General features: G+C 37.5%; 1 protein-coding gene across 3 annotated transcripts in view; it reads right to left on the bottom strand.

Moving 5' to 3' along the window:
• Window positions 1-20,104, bottom strand: part of LOC124776623 (COMM domain-containing protein 4) — a 555,896-nt gene extending 535,792 nt beyond the window's left edge. The window contains exons 1-2 of one of the 3 annotated variants that reach the window (XM_047251722.1): window positions 20,086-20,104; window positions 18,632-18,674 (exon numbers count right to left, since the gene is read on the bottom strand). The gene's annotated coding sequence lies outside the window, so the exon portion shown is untranslated. Of the gene's footprint in view, window positions 1-18,631; window positions 18,675-19,389; window positions 19,715-19,817; window positions 19,999-20,085 lie in introns of those variants that run through there. The other 2 variants (XM_047251716.1, XM_047251728.1) reach the window with 2 other exon arrangements.
• Window positions 20,105-20,214: the final 110 nt, after the last annotated feature.

Below are 20,214 nucleotides of genomic sequence, written 5' to 3'. Positions count from 1 at the left end.
TTATCTTCGATACTTGGCTACACACCAGGCAAAATGCATTTGAGAAGACTTCCTAACACAATTTATTTTTGATATTAACCAATTTCTCTTCTTCATAAACGCTTTTCTTGTTATTTCCAATCTACATCTTACATCCTCTCTACTTTAGCCATCATCAGTTATTTTGCTACCCAAATAGCAAAACTCATCTACCACTTTAAGTCTCATTTCCTAATCTTATTTCCTTCAGAATCTTCTGATTTAATGTGACTACATTCCATTATCCTTGTTTTGACTTTGCTGACATTCATCTTATATCCTCATTTTAAGACACTGTCCATTCCGTTCAACTGCTCTTCTCTGACAAAATTATAACGTCACCGGCAAACATTATTTCTTCTCCCTGAATCTCAGTTCCTACTCCAAATTTTTGTTTGGTTTCCTTTGCTGCTTGCTCAGTGTACAGATTGAACAACATAGGAGATAGGCTATAGAACTGCCTCACTCCCTTCTCAACCACTGCTTCCCTTTCATGCCCCCCATCTCTTATAACCATCACCTGGTTTCAGTACAAATTGTAAATAGCCTTTTGATCCCTGTATTTTACCCGTCCCCTTCACAATTTGAACGAGAATGTTCCAGTCAAAACTTTCTCGAAGTTTACAAATGTAGGTTTGTCTTTCCTTAACCTATCCTCTTAGGTAAGTCATAGGGTCAGTAATGCTTCGTCGGGTGTTCATGCATTTCTCCAAAATCAAAACTGATCTTCCCTGAGGTCAGCTTCTACATTTTTCCATTCTTCTGTAAAGAATCCAAGTTGTTATTTTGCAACCATGACTTATTAAACTGACATTTTGGTAATTTTCACACGTGTCAGTGCCTGCTTTCTTTGGAATTGGAATTATTACATTCTTCTTGAAGTCTGAGTGTGTTTCGGCTGTCTCTCGCATCTTGCACACCAGATGGACTAATTTTGTAATGGTTGGCTCTACCAAGGCTATTAATGGTATGGTTGTAACATAGTCTACTCCCAGGGCCTTGTTTAGGCTTAGGTCTTTCAACACACAGTCAAATTCTTCGTATTTCCTATCTCATCCTTATCTATGTCATTTTCCCTTTCTATAATATTGCTTTCAAGTTCATCTCCCTAGTATAGACCCTCTATAAATTCCTTTCACCTTTACCTTCTTTGGTTAAGACTGGTTTTCCATCTGATCCCTTCATATTCATGTAGCTGCTTCTCTTTTCTCCAAAGACTTTAATTTTCTAGTAGATGGTATCTATCTTTTCCCTAGTGAAATATTGTTCTAAATCCTTATATTTATGCTCTAACCATTCCTGCTTATTAATTTTGCACTTCCGGTCAACCTCATTTTTTAGATGTTTGTATTCCCTTTCACCTGCTACATTTTTAACTTTTCTCCTTTCATCTGTTAAATTCAAAATCTCCTCTGTTATAGGATGATTTCTACTAGGTCCGGTCTTTTTGCCTATTTAATCCTCTGCTGCCTTCACTATTTCATCTCTTAAGGCTACCCGTTTGTCTCCTACTATGTTCATTCTCGTTCTAGTCATGTGCTGAATAGTGTTCCCTCTGGAACTTTCAACTGTCTCTGGTTCTTTCAACTTACCAGATCCCATTTCCTCAGTTTCCTACCTTTTTTCATTAATTTCTTCAGCTTTAATCTACAGATCATAGCCAATACATTGTGGTCAGAGTCCACATCTGTCCCTGGAAATGTCCTACAATTTAAAATCTCTGTGTTACCATTATATAATCAATCTGAAGCCTTCCAGTGTCACCAGGTCTCTTTCATGTACAAAATCCTGTTTCATGATTCTTAAACCATGTTTTAGCGACGATTAAATTGTGCACCGCACAAAATTCTGCCAGGTACCTTCCTCTTTCATTCCTTTCCCACAGTCGATGTTCACCTACTACTTTTCCTTCTTTTCCTTTTTCTACTCTCTAATTTGTGCTCCCCATCACAATTAAATTTTCACCTCCTTTAAGTATCTCAATAATTTATTTTATCCCCTTATACATTACTTCAATCTCTTCATCACCTGCAGAGCTAGTTGGCATATAATCTTGTACTACTGTTGTGGGTGTTGGCTTTGCGTCTATCTTGGCTACAATAATGCGTTTACTATGATGTTCATAGTAGTTTACCCATATTCCTATTTTCTTATTCATTATTAAGCCTGCTACTGCATTACCCCCATTTGATTTTATACTTATAACCGCATATTCACCTGTCTAGAAGCCCTGTTCCTCCTGCCACCGAACTTCACTGATTCCCTCTATATTTAACTTCACCCTAAATCTTCTAACCTACCTGTGCGATTAAGGGATCTAACATTCCATGCTATGATCCATAGGATCCTCCTGATGACAACATCCATCTAAATAATCCCCACCCGGAGATCCAAAGGGGGACTATTTTACCTCCAGAATACTTTACCTAAAATGATGCCATCATCATTTAACCATGCGGTGGAGGCTTTCAGCCATTCACTGTGAGAGCACAGCACGGCCATATTGGTTGATGTTCAGGGCCAGATCAATCATTGAGAGTGTTGCTCGTGAAACTACTGTAAAGGCTGCTGTCTCTCTTTGGAAACCACATGTCTGTCCGGCCTGTCAACAGATACCCATCCGCTACGGGACCTACAATGTGGCTATTTGTATCACTGAGACATGCAAGCCACCCCACCGACATCAATGTTCATGGTTCATGGGGCAGATACCTTGTGTTATACAGTGTGTGTTCCATTCCATGTAGGGAGTTGCAACCTCACTAAAAATATTTCAGTAGCTGAGCTGCAATGCTGATCTTGTGTTTCAGCGATAATACATTAAGCACTTTGCAGGTGGGGAAGCAGTCCAGGTCATCTTTTGTTTTTAACACAAAAGTTCCTACTGAGTTGGGCATGCATGGGTATTTCAGCCGGATGCAGGGTCTTCATTTATGACCCCTCAAAGCAGTTTGCACATTTACCCCCAATACCCTCAATATGTATGTGAAGGAAGAAACACTGAAACTTCACATTCTCTACACAATAGTCTTATTACAGATCGAACAAGAGAAGGAAATTGGGTGTATTATCTATCAAGGAACCACCCTTACTTTTGTCTTTTAAGCAATTTAGGGATATCATAGAAAACCTACATGACTGATTTGGAATCTGATACCCCTGAACAAAAGTCATGAGCTAATTATTACACCACCCCACTCAAAATATATTCCATTATGAACATTGCTGTTTTACTTCCAGATCATAATGATACACATGAACAGAAACTGAAACTGCACATGAAGTAAATAGTCTTGTAAATAGAATCTCAAACAATAAGAAATGAACTTTGTTAGATTTTACATCATATCCATAATCATTTAGTTTGTGTTAGTGTGTCCCATACATTACAGACATCAATAAATGCCTGTCTGCCATCCTCATAGATCAATTCTCACAGTTTACCCATAATTTTAGAAATTTTACGTGATGTTAAAATTGTATGTCCATCATGTTTCACTAAGGTTCATGCCTAGTTTAAAATTATTCGCAAAAATCTTCTCATGAAATTGATGGTTTAAAGTTACTTTCTTTAGAGCATGAAAGCATTTCACACTAATGCTTAGTTCCCTTTGGAAAAGCATTTAAAACTTACTAATGTAATTGCTTAGTTAGTATATTCAAAGTCTCAGAAACTCTGAGTAGCATTTTATCTTCTCGTGGCAGCCACTAAATTAGCAGCGATGATGAATACACCAAGTGTCTATGGTACCACAACAGAGCTTGTTCTGCAACAGTCACGGCCTTAGCGTCTGCTTTCATGAAAGAAGAAATTTGAATTTTTCCTTCCAGCACTCAATTTGTGAGCGAGGGAACAATGAGATAATTTCTTGTAAAATAGCACAGACTTTTTTCCCATTCAACTCTAAATGTCTGTCTAATTACCTCTATGCACTGTTAAACTCTGCCCTTCCCTTTTAAGCAAATACTTAGCTGTCTAATGACTGACCCACCTGTCCTAGATATCTACCAATTACTTGAATTCTAATGAGGTCTCTCTTTTCTTGTTTATTCTGACTGTCTTTGCTCCATTGCTGTCCACTTTTCCTTATGTTCCCTTTTAATTCTGAACTTTCCTGAATTAGATGCATCTGGCACCTTTTGTGCCAATTCTAACTTATCCAGGTCTCAAATTTCCTACGACACTGGCTTTTCACTGTTCCTATCTCTTAACCCATCCTCTTATCCCTCTTTTTGACCTTCGATCCTTGGTAGTTTTCTATTTTAGTTTTGCACACCCTTATTTTCTCCAACTCTCTCTACCCTTTTGTTGAGCAAAGGAACACCCTGTTCTGGAAGTTACCATTTGTCAAATTTTATTTATTTTTGCCTAAACCGGTTCTGTAAGCACAAGATTTGTCTTTATAATGTGATTCTACAGCTCTAGTATCAGTACTGATGCCAGTGCTGTCAGAAGTAGGATGTTAGATATCTGTAATTACAATAATGAATTGCTAATAAAATATGTAAAATTTACAAACAAAGATGGGGCTGCCTACATACTTTTATGAGGTGCAACTTCCTGCACAGCCAATAAAAATACATAAATGAATAAAATAAAGTAGTTCTGTAATATTCTGACATATTATCCAATTATATGCTTTTAATAATGAATTACGTATATAATTTACGGGGAGCTGCATGCACGCGCACAACCCTGAGCGCACTCACACATGCACACGCACAGAGAGAGAGAAAGAGAGAGAGAAACTTTGTTTATTGAAAACTCAATAATTGAGTGAGTTGTTCTTAAATTACTTACATTCTGCCAAAATGTTCCATTGGATCACTCTGTGTAAAGTCACAGATATTTTTGAGAATCCTATACTGACCACTTCGGAATTTAGTCATAATTGGTACACGGTTACCTGCATGTTTTAATATCAAAGAAAAACTGCCTAATTACACTGGCTAATTCCAACCATTTTTGATAAATTCAGGTTTGAAAAATCAAGGGTGTGTAACTGGTAATTTGTCAGGCATCAATTTCCCTATTCAGGCACCTACTTACCACTCCGTAATGCGTTAACCTACAGACCCCAATTTTGTATGCACCTAGTATGTAGGCCACTAAGATGATCTAATGTATAAAAAGTAAGATACATCATTTAGATTTTGTACAAAAAATGTTGAGAAACATGTTTTCCATGTTGTGCTTTAAATGTGTGATTTATTTATTTATTTACTTTTTTTAAGAATTGTAGATTTGCACAAGGAAGCAGTAAATTTTATTTTGTGTAATAATGAAAAGCATTTGGCACTGCAATTAATAGTTCTTACCTTCACTTCAAAGACAACTCCATCACAATTTTATTAACCTCAAAGTCCTGGGAGTGTACGCAGACAACTGAATCTCACTTGACTTTTTGTTGCAATATTTACACATCTGGTAACAACCTTAAGCGCAAAGAATAATATACTAATTAACTTTATTTACTAACAAAGAACAGAAGGAAAATGCCACTTACACCTGCCATCCACATTCACTGCTACTGAGAATTGCTAAATAAAAACCATGTATTCCTTGAAAAACTGTTGCTAAAATGTTTGTGGTTGACATGTAGGTCAGAACTGTAGACAGGCAAGGCCTGACAACAGTAATCAATCATTTATCTTGGGGTAGTTGTTGCATTTCAGTGTTAAATGTCTTTTCAGTCTAAAGAATTATAAGAGGCAGATTAGGTGCACAAATGAGGTAATATATCCTTGTTCTGTTACTGTAAATTAGAAAGATAATTTCAGTTAAACCAAAGAAATGGTGCAAGCAATAATGAGAGTCGTTAATAACTTTTTAAATTTACAACAGTATATACAAATATAAAAATTCCGCAAAGAACAGTTTCACAAACTCTTCTTTGTAGAATTTTTATATTTACATAGATGGTTGTATAATTATAATTGTTTTTAATAACTCTTCCATATTGCATTTAACTGTTTTCCAGGACATCTTGATCCAAAAACAAATGATTTCACATAATGGTGAGCAATACGATTTTTTTACAGCACTTATGCTCAAGTTTATACAATGTTGCAATGTGACTCTGTAATGATGGGACCATCCACCTCACATATAACACCTGAGAAGGGGACCCAAACACGTAGTTAATCTTAACATCTTTAAATTCATGTGATGCCTCGGAAATGTGTCCTATGTACCAGTTTTCATCATATTTGAAAGCCACATACTGCCCGACTTCCAGCTGCTCCCACAAAGCATTTTGAAGAACTTCGACAGCAAGATTGCTCCCATCTGCATCTGCTGGAAGTCTCTTCATTAGAAAGATGTTCCAGTAGTGAATAGGAATGAATGGTACTATCATGTCCCTGGAACTGTCTGTATATAATGCTGTACCTGTGTTCCACGAAACCATCGTAAATTTGATCTCCTATGAAGAAACAAAGAACATATTAATGCTTTATATTTCACTGAGTACTCTGTGCACAACTATTTCAGATTAACTAAAATAAATCTTGTTTTGCATGTGAACCTTGTTATTTACCAAGACGGAAACAATCTTTCCTTTCCTGTATGAAGTCTTGAAAAAATATTGTTGCTGTAAAGTATCAATACATTTTGTTTCAAAATTTTAGGTAACATCTTTTGACCACTCCTGTGTTCTGAGCAGAAATTACACGACTACTCCTGTTAACTTTTCTTGATACATACACCACGTGCTCTGTAACACTAACAACAGATACTACTCTGAAAATACTTCATGAAGATGAAGCAAGTATGATAAAACTTGAATCTGTTGACTGTGAATTGAATGTCACATTTCTGACTGAGGAACTCCATTACATCAGAAAAATGGATGCACCTTTCACATTGACACTCCACACAATACAGGGTGTCAATCCATTCTTTGTTTTTTTGCAGATCAAATAGTTTGTAGGTTTCTTAGAACACAGGAAGAGTACAGTACGAATACTTCCAAGAACACAATCACATAATGCATTTCTAGTGAAGAGATATTCAACAGATGCAGATGGGAGCATTCTTGCTATGGGAACTCATGAAAATGCCTTGTAGGAACCGCTGCATATCGGGCAGTATGTCACTTTCAAATACTATGAAAACTGGTACATAGGGCACATTTCCCACAATTAACGTTAATTTAAAGACGTTGAGATTAACTGCAAGCTACTGCTAAATCACAATTCCTTTCATGTCCCAGTAGGAATGATGATGTTTAGGTACTCTTCTCCAAGGTGGATGTCCCATTGTTACAAAGCACATTTGACTGTTGTTGTTGTTGTTGTCTTCAGTCCTGAGACTGGTTTGATGCAGCTCTCCATGCTACTCTATCCTGTGCAAGCTTCTTCATCTCTCAGTACTTACTGCAACCTACATCCTTTTCAATCTGCTTAGTGTATTCATCTCTTGGTCTCCCTCTACGATTTTTACCCTCCACGCTGCCCTCCAATGCTAAATTTGTGATCCCTTGATGCCTCAGAACATGTCCTACCAACCGGTCCCTTCTTCTTGTCAAGTTGTGCCACAAACTCCTCTTCTCCCCTATTCTGTTCAATACCTCATCGTTAGTTATGTGATCTACCCATCTAATCTTCAGCATTCTTCTGTAGCACCACATTTCGAAAGCTTCTAATCTCTTCTTGTCCAAACTATTTATCGTCCATGTTTCACTTCCATACATGGCTACACTCCATACAAATACTTTCAGAAACGACTTCCTGACACTTAAATCTATACTCGATGTTAACAAATTTCTCTTCTTCAGAAACGCTTTCCTTGCCATTGCCAGTCTACATTTTATATCCTCTCTACTTCGACCATCAACAATTATTTTGCTCCCCAAATAGCAAAACTCCTTTACTACTTTAAGTGTCTCATTTCCTAATCTAATTCCCTCAACATCACCCGACTTCATTCGACTACATTCCATTATCCTTGTTTTGTTTTTGTTGATGTTCATCTTGTACCCTCCTTTCAAGACACTGTCCATTCCGTTCAACTGCTCTTCCCAGTCCTGTCTCACTCCCTTCCCAACCACTGCTTCCCTTTCATGCCCCTTGACTCTTATAACTGCCATCTGGTTTCTGTACAAATTGTAAATAGCCTTTCGCTCCCTGTATTTTACCCCTGCCACCTTCAAAATTTGAAAGAGAGTATTCCAGTCAACATTGTCAAAAGCTTTCTGTAAGTCTACAAATGCTAGAAACGTAGGTTTGCCTTTCCTTAATCTATTTTCTAAGATAAGTCGTAGGGTCAGTATTGCCTCACGTGTTCCAACATTTCTGAGGAATCCAAACTGATCTTCCACGAGGTCAGCTTCTACGTTTTTCCATTCGTCTAAAGAATTCGCAATAGTATTTTGCAGCTGTGACTTATTAAACTGATAGTTTCATAATTTTCACATCTGTCAGCACCTGCTTTATTTGGGATTGGAATAATTATATTCTTCTTGAAGTCTGAGGGAATTTCGCTTGTCTCATACATCTTGCTCACCAGATGGTAGAGTTTTGTCAGGACTGGCTCTCCCAAGGCTGTCAGTAGTTCTAATGGAATGTTGTCTACTCCTGGGGCCTTGTTTCGACTCAGGTCTTTCAGTGCTCTTTCAAACTCTTCATGCAGTATCGGATCTCCCATTTCATCTTCATCTACATCCTCTTCCATTTCCATAATATTGTCCTCAAGTACATCGCCCTTGTATAGACCCTCTATATACTCCTTCCACCTTTCTGCTTTTCCTTCTTTGCTTAGAACTGGGTTTCCATCTGAGCTCTTGATATTCATACAAGTGGTTCTCTTTTCTCCAAAGGTCTCTTTAATTTTCCTGTAGGCAGTATTTATCCTACCCCTAGTGAGATAAGCCTCTACATCTTTACATTTGTCCTTTATCCATCCCTGCTTAGCCATTTCGCACTTCCTATCGATCTCATTTTTGAGACGTTTGTATTCCTTTTCGCCTGCTTCATTTACTGCATTTTTATATTTTCTCCTTTAATCAATTAAATTCAATGTTTTTTCTGTTACCCAAGGATTTCTACTAGCCCTTGTCTTTTTACCTACTTGATCCTCTACTGCCTTCACTACTTCATCTCTCAAAGCTACCCATTCTTCTTCTACTGTATTTCTTTCCCCTATTCCTGTCAATTGTTCCCTTATGCTCTCCCTGCAACTCTGTACAACCTCTGGTTCTTTCAGTTTATCCAGGTCCCATCTCCTTAAATTCCCACCTTTTTGCAGTTTCTTCATTTTTAATCTACAGTTCATAACCAATAGATTGTGGTCAGAGTCCACATCTGCCCCTGGAAATGTCTTACAATGTCATGCGTGGCTGGAATTCGAGAGTAGGAAAAGGGAGAGAAGGAAACATAGTGGGTGAATATGGATTGGGGGAGAGAAATGAAAGAGGAAACCGTCTGGTAGAATTTTGCACAGAGCATAACTTAATCATAGCTAACACTTGGTTCAAGAATCATAAAAGAAGGCTGTATACATGGAAGAATCCTGGAGATACTAGAAGGTATCAGATAGATTATATAATGGTAAGAGAGATTTAGGAACCATTTGACAGAAGGTGCTGTGAAAAATTTTTCTCTCTCACCTTTACATGAACTCATTTCGTTTTTGGATCAAAATGTAATGGAAAACAAAGTTATGTGCAAGGTTGAAGAGTTTTAAAAATACAATTGTTTACTTTACAACTGAATTTGTTTATGACACTGACCTTTACGGAAGATCAGTGTCTGGGAAAAAAAAAAAGACCTGCAAATTATGAGATGTCGTATAACAGAACTATTTACCAAAACAAATTTTGTATTTTTACTGTTAAAATGTGCAGGAAAGCATTAAAATAGTAATTTAAGAAGTCTAAATTACAACCCCCCGATTGTCACACTACCGGAACCTCTTCTTTCATAAATCAAGCAGTATATACCAATGTACATTTTAAAAAATGTTATTGATTTCTCGTATTGCTTGCACCTTTTCTTTTGTTTCACAGAAGTTATCTTTCAAATTTACAGTAACAGAATAAGGATATATCACCTTATTTGTGCACCCAAGCTGAAACAAATGATAACTGTGTCAAGGTCTTGCCTGTATCATTCTGATCTACATGTCAAACAAAAATATTTTAGCAACAATTTTTCATGCAAGACACACAGATTTTAGTTACCTGTAGTGTTGAATGTGAATGGAATGTGTAAGTGATGTTTTCAGTTTGTTCTTTGCCACTGAATAAATTTAGTTAGGATATTCTTCTTTGCACCTAAGAGTAATACCACTGACGTACACACTTCAGCAAAAAGTCAAGTTGAAATTCAACTGTCTATGTAGCCACCCAAGACTTTGAAGTTTGTCAAATTTGACATTTTTTTGGATGGAGTTGTCTTTAACTGAAGGCAAGAACTAATAATTTAATCACTGACTGGAAAAAGGAAGCAAGTCTTTTTTTTTTTCCTTTCGAAAATAATCTGAGATATACACAAATCAAAATGAGTTTTGCATCACCCTGGTTCCCAGACAGACGTTGACTGTGGATACTGTATTACAGACACAGTCACTTTGTTCAAAGATGTCACTAAACCCACCCAAAGATGTAAACAACCATGTATGTGCAGCACCTATTAGATGGAGAGGGTATGACAGCCGATCAGTTCCACTCATTCTACCAGAAAGGAGGAACACGGCTCGTGTTGTCTGTAGTTCAATCATGCCTAGACGGTCAACACCACGGTTCGATAGTGTCCGCATTGTTACTCTGTGCCAGGAAGGGCTGTTAACAAGGGAAGTGTCCAGGCATCTCAGAGTGAACCAAAGTGATGATGTTCGGATGTGGAGAAGATAGAGAGAGACAGGAACTGTCGATGACACGCCTCGCTCAGGCCACCGAAGAGCTACTACTGCCTGCGGATTATGTCTCGGAGAAACCCTGACAGCAACGCCACCATGTTGAATAATGCTTTTTGTGCAGCCACAGGATGTCGTGTTACGACTCAAACTGTGCCTAATAGGCCGCATGATGCACAACTTCACTCCCGACGTCCATGGCGATGTACATCTTTGCAACCACGACACCATGCAGTGCGATACAGATGGGCCCAACAACATGCCGAATGGACCGCTCAAGATTGGTATCACGTTCTCTTCACCAATGAGTGTCGCACATGCCTTCAACCAGACAATCGTCGGATACGTTTTTGGAGGCAATCTGGTCAGGCTGAACGCCTTAGACACACTGTTCAGTGAGTGCAGCAAGGTGGAGGTTCCCTGCTATTTTGGGGTGGCATTATGTGAGGTCGACATATGCCGCTTGTGATGATGGAAGGTGCAGTAATGGCTGTACAATATGTGAAAGCCATCCTCCGACTGATAGGGCAACCATACTGGCTGCATATCGGCGAGGCATTCGTCTCCGTGGACGAAAATTCGTTCCCCCATCGTGCACATCTTGTGAATGACTTCCTACAGGATAACGACAGTGCAGAACTAGAGTGGCCAGCATGTTCTCCAGACATGAACCCTATCGAACACGCCTGGGATAGATTGAAAAGGGTTGTTTATGTGCGACGTGACCCACTAACCATTCTGATTGATCTACACAGAATCTTCGTTGAGGAGTGGGACAATCTGGACCAACAGTGCCTTGATGAACTTGTGGATAGTATGCCACAACAAATACAGGCATGCATCAGTGCAAGAGGACATGCTACTGGGTATTGGAGGTACCAGTGTGTACAGCAATCTGGACCACCATCTCTGAAGGTCTCGCTGTATGGTGGTACAGCATGCAATGTGTGGTTTTCAGGAGCAATAAAAAGGGTGGAAATGATGTTTATGTTGATCTCTACTCCAATTTTCTGTACAGGTTCCGGAACTCTCGGAACCAAGGTGATTGAAAACTTTTTTTGATGTGTTTACATTTAATTTTTGAGCTGTCTACTCATCGATGAGTGGAAATGGGAAGAAAAAATCAGTACTAATACAAAAAGTACAGCATTTTAAAGTTTGCAGTTAGTGGAATAGTGAAGAATGTCCAGACATTCTTCTGCTTTCCACTCACCAGTGTAAGCAGCATCACCAGATATCAGGCAAAGAATGTTACAACAATGCTACAAAGTGGCATTTAAACACATTGTTTCAGTTTTACTGTCCCATATTATTGTCAGTGTGTTTATGTAAGTTGCTATTTGTAGACCTGTAGCATGATGAGTTAAAGTGACTCTGAAATTGAAAAAGTACACAGGAGAAGAAAAGATGTAAGAAATATAGAAGACTATGTCAAAGAAAGATGCAAGAGAGCTAGATCACTAGGTCAGGAATACATAACCTCTAATGGATTACTTGTGCCCGCAAAACGGTCTGGTCCACCATGCAAGTAAGTTTTATATAAATGTTTTCCTGTGATGTTTCTCTTCATTTTACTGCTAAATATCTAAAATTATCCTGTGATGTTTCTCTTCATTTTACTGCTAAATATCTAAGTGAAGTATATTGTAGCTTGCTCAAACATTTTGTTTTGTTGCAGTTGTTCCAAAGTCTGTTTTGAACATTTCAAAGATGAGGATCAAATGGAAATAATTAGGAGATTTAATGATGGTAAAACTAAGAGGGGGAAAGATTTGTATTTAATGGGACTGATAGAGGATTCACCTGTACCAAGGAGAAGGAGCAGAAAAGAAAATCCGACATTTGTGAAGAAAGGTACATACAGATTCTTTGATATGAAACAGACCGAAAGGATACAGGTATGTCGCAAAGCATTTTGCAGTTTGCATGCTGTGAGTGATAAGGCTGTTGTACACTTAACATCATCCTTGTTAATGGACAGTTACCCCGATGAACATAGAGGAAAGAATGTTAACAGGGGAAATATAGCTGGAGCTGATGTCATTGCTAAGATTGATGCTCATATTTGATCTTCCCCAACCCACCAGTCACACTACAGTGGCAAAAGTATTGTATATTTGGATTCCAACATAAATATGAGAAAGCTGCACGACTTGTATTGTGACAAAAATCCAGAATTGACTGTGAAGTTTGAATATTATCTCAAAAACTTCAATGAAAATTTTCATTATAGATTCGGTCGTCCACAAGTAGATGTACATTCTGCGTGTGAGGAGCTTCTAGCCAAAATTAAATCTCCATTCTTGAACGGAGCTGCAAAATGAGTGGCTGACACAGATCTGATGGGTTACAAGCGATGAGCATCCAAGTTTTATAAAAACCGACAAGAGATGATAAAACTGTGCGCTAGAAGGAATGATAGAGGATCTGGCCTGGCACTGTAAGAAATATAGAAGACTATGTCAAAGAAAGATGCAAGAGAGCTAGATCACTAGGATTTGGTGTTCTGATTATATGCAAAATGTTCCCCTTCCTTGTCTTCCTGTACAGGAAATGCTCAACTTAAGAAAACCGTGGCTTTTTGTATTTGGAATCCATAACCTGAAAGACAATAGAGCACAGTTTTATTGCTACCATGAAGGATAAGGCAATCGATGTCTATTTCTCAGTGACTGTGTAAGTGGACTACCTGACTCACTGAAAGAACTACATGTGTTGAGTGATTCTTGTGGCGGGCAAAACAAAAACAATACTGTTGTGTGGTACCTGATGTATTTTCCAATGACAGGAAAATTTCAAATAATTCAGCATTATTTTCCTGTTCGAGGTCACTCCTTCCTCCCATGTGATAGGGATTTTGCCATAATAAAGAGAGTCATATGACAACAAGACAGAATCTCCTCTGTCAAACAGTGCGTTGAAATGGTAGTTAATTCAAGAAAAACATTGAATTCGTTTCAAGTCAAAATTATTGAACATAAAGATATTATGGACTTTAAGAAATGGTGGCCACACCACTTTAAAAAATCTTCAATTGCCATAAATTGTCAGGCAAAGGAAAGATTTTTCGCTTACTAAATTTTGGCATTTGACCTATAAGCATCAGAATCCAGAGAATGTTTGTTCAGAATGGGTAGATGGACTGCTTTGCAATACACATAGGCTTTTTAAAGGAAAACAAATACCTGATTATCCCAGAACTACGGCATACAATGGTAAGATTCCTATAAATACGCAGAAGCTGCAAGAGCTTAATAAAACAATGAAGTACATTCCATTAGAGTATCAAGACATTTTTAACAACATTCTTCAGTGGCCCACAGGAAATAATGATTTCCAGTCTGATGTAGAAGATTAGAACTTCCAAAGAGACAACATAGTACATTTGATGAAGATTAAAGTGTTAAAGAATATTGTTAATTACAATTTTTTTATATTCTATCACAGTACATTGTTGTTCTTAAGATTTTTACTAAATAAATTGTTAGAACATAAATAAAAATAAATAGCTGAGTAAACCTATATTACTGTTACATTCTTTACTAACTCCCCATGAGAGGATAATTTATTGGAAAACGGACGAATGTCCACCAACTTCCAAACAGGATAGCTTCAAAAATATTTATCAACTGCACTGGAACAACTCATCCCTGTGTACAGATAACCTAGTTCTACAAGTTTGTAATGGAGCACAAAACTGTAAGAACAAAACTGTAAGTTTTAACAAGTTTTTTTAGTTTTCTCTAAACAGAGGTGATCGGACTTTCTTCCTTTTTCCAATCAGTGATTCAATTACACTGCCAAATGCTTTTCATTATTATTTATACTTAATACAGACTAAATAGTTACAGTGCACAAACTGAGGTCTCTACTGTTATCAGAATTAAGCTTTGTCTAAAAAAAGAAAAGTAGGTGGCGGACACACACACACACACACACACACACACACACACACACAGAGAGAGAGAGAGAGAGAGAGAGAGAGAGAGAGAGAGAGAGAGAGAGAGAGAGAGAGAGAGAGGGGGGGGGGGGGGGGGGGAGATTGGGATCTATAAGTCAACTCATTACTGAGTAGGTCTCTGAAATAGGGAAATTGGCATCCTACTAATGACCAGGTACACTTACACAAGTTTTCAAACCTGAATTTATTGAAAATGGCTAGAGTTGGGACAGCACTATTTGGCAGTTTACTATGAAGACACATAGGTATCCCTTTACCAAATATGACTAAATTCCAAAATGGTCACCTGAATACCCCTTGTGAGATCCCATGCTATGAATGTATTACCACATTTAATTATTTATCTGTGTTTCTACTCACTGTAATTGGACTTAACCTTCTGAAGGTAAGGACTATTCATCCCATTTGTCTCACAATTGAATGAATAGAGTCTTTATAGTTGTTTAGAGTCTACAAATAACCATACATATATACTTACTTGGATACTGGTTAGCAGGACAAGACCAGTTGCTCACAAGTGCAAATAGGATTGAGCATCTCTTAGAATGCAAAAGTTTTGCCATGTATTTGCTATCTTCATTTACAGTCTGACTTTATAAAAATTGGAAGTAGATGTTTTTATTGATGCTGGATAAACAAGACTAATATTAAATACATTTGACAGTTGATGCACATTACAAATGAAATTTGTGGTACTATACAAAAGCTATTTATTATAGTTATAATTTATGACAGCCCAAAAACATTCCTGAAGGACTTTGTACTGACAGAATTACTATTCAAACACAAACACTATAAAGTGCACATATACTCAACGAAATCTCCTGTCAAGAGTGAAATTGTGTGTTGGGCCGTAGTTAGAACTCGAGGCATTTTTCTTTTGTCGACAGTGCTTTAACCAACGGAGCCACCGAAATGTGCATAACAACACACACACTAGTTTCATGAAGTATGCAGACAGATGTCAGTGAAGTTTTGTAAGTGTATAGAGAAGAGGTAATGACTACCTGGAGGGAGGCCATGAGATGAACTCTGATAACTGCTGATAAATTATCTACTAAATTCAAGTGTCTGAGTTCATCTCCTTGCATGGAAAATAGTAAAGATTCTGAGTTAAATGCACATTAGTGCAATTCATGATAAACCCCCAATCCCCATTATTTGTAAGCCAGTGTTTACGGAAATCATTTTCATCGCCAGACTTTATACCGGATAATTGCTAGTCAGTTAACACAAATTTTATAATTGCGACTTGTCATATATGAGTATCACTGAACAAATATTCATGTCGCTTTAGAGCATTCAGGCCAATCTGTATAATACATACAAATGAGGCAAACTTCAAAAAACAGGAAAGAAGCAGAATTTATAAACATCTGAGGAGATGCTACACACATAATTTCTTCTTTCTTCCATTTCACTATATACAAGTTCAAGATGAATTTATATCAGTGTGATAAAGTGCAACTAAAACTTGAGAGAAACTGAACCGAAGGTTTCAAGGGTTTACAATAAACACTTCTGTAGGTGCATATGAAAGTTTATTTATCAAATAATTATGGAAAAATCGCAATACATTATTAAAATGTTTGGTCAACAATTTTTCAAAAATTTAATGAACAGAAATGAAAGTAAAATCTACAAATGACTTTGTTTTACACACTTACTGACAACAAAGTGCAGAGTATTAACTGCATAAAATATACCATTGTTTTTCTTACTATATAAAATATGAAACTTAGTTCAGGTAATTTTATCTGTTCATATCAGTACCTATCTCTTGAGAGAGATCGTGAACGAGACCGACGGGGAGAGCGGCTTCTAGAACGCGATCTGCTATATGACCTCCTACGGGGAGAGCGAGATCTTGATCGCCAGGACCTCCTGCCACCCTCACGACTTCTCCCTGTTGACATCTCAACACGAACACGTGTGCCACACAGACGTGTACCGTCCAGAGCTCGCACTGCATCCTCTGCATCCCTAGGGTCTGCAAACTCAATAAAAGCAAAACCAGGTGGGTTCCTTGCTACCCAAACATCTTTCAGCGGGCCAAACTTGCTGAAGGCAGTCTCTAACTCATATTTCGACGTGTTGCTCCCCAGGTTACCCACGTACACCTTGCACGAAAGGTCCCATTCACGGTATCGAGACATGTTTTCCGGCAGATGGCAAGATGTTGTAAATGGGAGCCCTGAAACAATTGTTTAAGTACTGAAAGTGGTCCCACTTGCCCATATTGAATTTTTAACGCCATATAAATACAAATTATTTTTTTCAGAGAGAGAGACTAATGTAGGAAAGAAAAAATAAATAAGTAAAAAATGTGAGGTATTTTAACAGTATTTTCAACACAAACATAAAAATCAAGTTACATTCCCTGAATGCAAAAACTACGTCTCCTGTTGGTAAAAGTCTAGAATAGGGCCAGTGGCATACTTACGTGTTTCGTGCAGGAATGTTGTCAGCACTTGCCGTGAGGTATGATGGGAACAAAAGCAGGTGTGTCAGCTGTATGTGCGACACAGCCAATGAGAGAGCAGCAGGCAGACGACGTGTTTCGAAGTAATACATTTGGAAGAAAGGGTGAAAGATTGCTGTAAATGAGTATTATAAATTTAATTGTTCCTTGTTTGAGCTGCAGCTATTTAAACTGTGCTAGTATCTGCAAACCAAGGACAGCGGAACAACTTATGATATATTCAAAAAAGCACTGAAATATTTCTCTGCTCTGTATTGCCATGCGACTGATCTGCACAAGCACACTGATAAGTGGATCAGTGTTGCAATTAAAAATCATGGGGGGCAGGAGGTGTTTCACTGTTTATTACTGATAAACACTGATCCACTCCCATGACTGAAATAAAAAACATTGATCCACATCTCAAAGTGGCGGCTTTTGCTCCACTTCCAGATGATTCCACCCACACAAACCTTCGATTCTTTAAGAATCATTTTACAACCATGTTTGATACATTTTTGTGTGTGTACAGTTAGTTCACAAGACAACCAATGGACTACATCACTGCGCAGAACTAAATCACTCTTAAGTCAATCCATGTAATAGCACTTGCTGTCATGAACACAAAATATCTCTCTCAAAACTCTCTAATGCATCGAAAAACAGCAAACAAGGCAATGGTTTCCAATCCAGTGTTAGAAATACGCTGCCTCTGTTCTTGCCTCTCACCAATTATGTCAAAATCTTCCCACTGGCTACGTGAAACTGAAGCATTGCTAACCTATGAGCAGTAGACAATGCTGTAACTGCCGCTGGCCCTGATCTAGACTTTAGCCTTTCCTGAATTACGCTGCAGGAAGAATGTTAATGCCATAATTGCACTATGGTAAAAATCAATAGAAAGCACATTCACAATTTTACATTCAGTAAATAACGAACGGGTCCATATAGCACCAAATCAGCAAATATGCATAAACAATTATATTATAAAACCATAATAATAAGCATTTCATATGTCTCTGAGAACCGATGCAATGTGAATTAATACGAAACCATATAGCAACTACACTATTTTCTGACAGGAACAATCACAGAAATATCTTTCTTAAGTTAGTAGAAAAATTTATTAATCTCAAATTAACTAAATGAATAGCTGAAAGGATTCTGTTTTTTTATGTAAAACAATACTGAAATACAGTGATTTCATAACACTTTAATTAGTTTCAAGAGCTTCAGTATGAGACAGACTTAAGGTGGGCCATGACAAGTGGAAGGGATAGTAAGGTGACTGGGGTAAGTGGTAAGAAATGCAGTATATATTGTGTATTTCACCTACCTCTCTATGTTTTGATATGTGCTTGTATGATGTATGTGGTTGCCTGTAACGGAAGACACCTTCATTTAATATTAAACACCATCAATCAAAGAATTAAGCTTGCATTTATTTCTACTTTGAGGAACACTTATGATGTAAGGGCCTATTTTACTTAGTAACCCTCTGACATATACCTGAAACTGACTCAAACTTTTATCTGTAATTTGCTGATATTTATTAATACTTCTGTTTTTGAATGTAAAGATTGATAATTCAACAATTTGTAAACATCTAACACTTTATCCTCCAAATAAAGTCTTGACATTTTGCTGAGAGACCTTCTACAGTTTTGTTGCTGGGAAAGTTACAAGATAGTATGTTAAAACCAATTATTAAATAACAGCAGCAACGCTGTCTATGGGGCCCAGAGAATGCTGTACTGCAGGGAGAAACAATAAAACACTTGACATTGACTGGGTGACAACAAAACTTAACAATTATGAAAAAGTTGGTAAATATGGAAATTAACCGTTGGTGATTAACTGGAATGTGGGAGATATGTTATACATCAGGGTAGCGAAAAAATATTTTACCATACAACCTAGTTCTTGAACTTTCCATAACAACTAGTAAACCCTATATAGACGAAACAGTGCTTGGCTGTGGGGAGTTATTGTTATATTCCGACTCCCTAAACGACCGCAAATACTAAGCACTACTTGTCCGCAATATCATACAGCCTACCGTTATAAGTTGAATGCTGTATGTCAATCACACACCTGAGACTGAAATACTGGACTTAAAATGGATTCGAGTTTATGATAAAATACTAAAAGCCGTCAAATCATCACTTTTAAGTCACAAGATTTTCACACACCATCAGTATAAGTTAATTCACGTTTCTGACCAACTTCCGATAACAAGGAAGGCCGAAGTGATAAAAGTCGAAGACTTTTTCCTCAGTTACATTCATTTCTAGAATTTTCAGTCTGAGACTTAAGGGTGAAAATATATGGGGTGGCGAGCAACGGGTAACAGGGAAAGGTTAAGTACATAGGCCAATACATTCGGGTTTCCTTCCATTCCAGTCGTTGCGTAATCCAGACAGGTAATTCATAAATCAGATTGTTAGCTAAATAAAGTGGTGGTTAATATTACGATCCTTGTACTAAAGGTACCCTTACAGCTACTCAACTTTTATACTTACGGGACACGAACACAGAAATTACAACAAATTTACGTTCTCGAGAGTTAATCCTGCTACTGTTGTACGGCTTTTCCCGGCATGTTTCGTACGTCAACAAAGACTACAAGCATGTTCGTTGGACACAACTATGTAGTCAGTTGGTGTGAGCAAAACTATTTCAAAATGAAATTGCTTGCTTCCATATGCCCTAGTACCGAATATCAAAATAAATTTTCATAAAATGACATGTTATACATTTTTTAACAAAAGTTAATAACAGAGAAATTACCACACGCTTGAAATAAACCCTGAAGGGTAATTAAAATTTTAAGTATAGGCGAAAGCTAATCAATATAACGAAATAATATTGAAATTTCTGATGAAATCCTAGTGGACATACAACTGTTGACAGACGATC

The sequence above is a fragment of the Schistocerca piceifrons genome, chromosome 1 (genome assembly GCF_021461385.2).
Source record: "Schistocerca piceifrons isolate TAMUIC-IGC-003096 chromosome 1, iqSchPice1.1, whole genome shotgun sequence".
Classification (NCBI taxonomy): domain Eukaryota; kingdom Metazoa; phylum Arthropoda; class Insecta; order Orthoptera; family Acrididae; genus Schistocerca; species Schistocerca piceifrons.
Note: the sequence above shows the minus strand (reverse complement) of the source record. Positions and strands in the feature narration are given on the sequence as shown.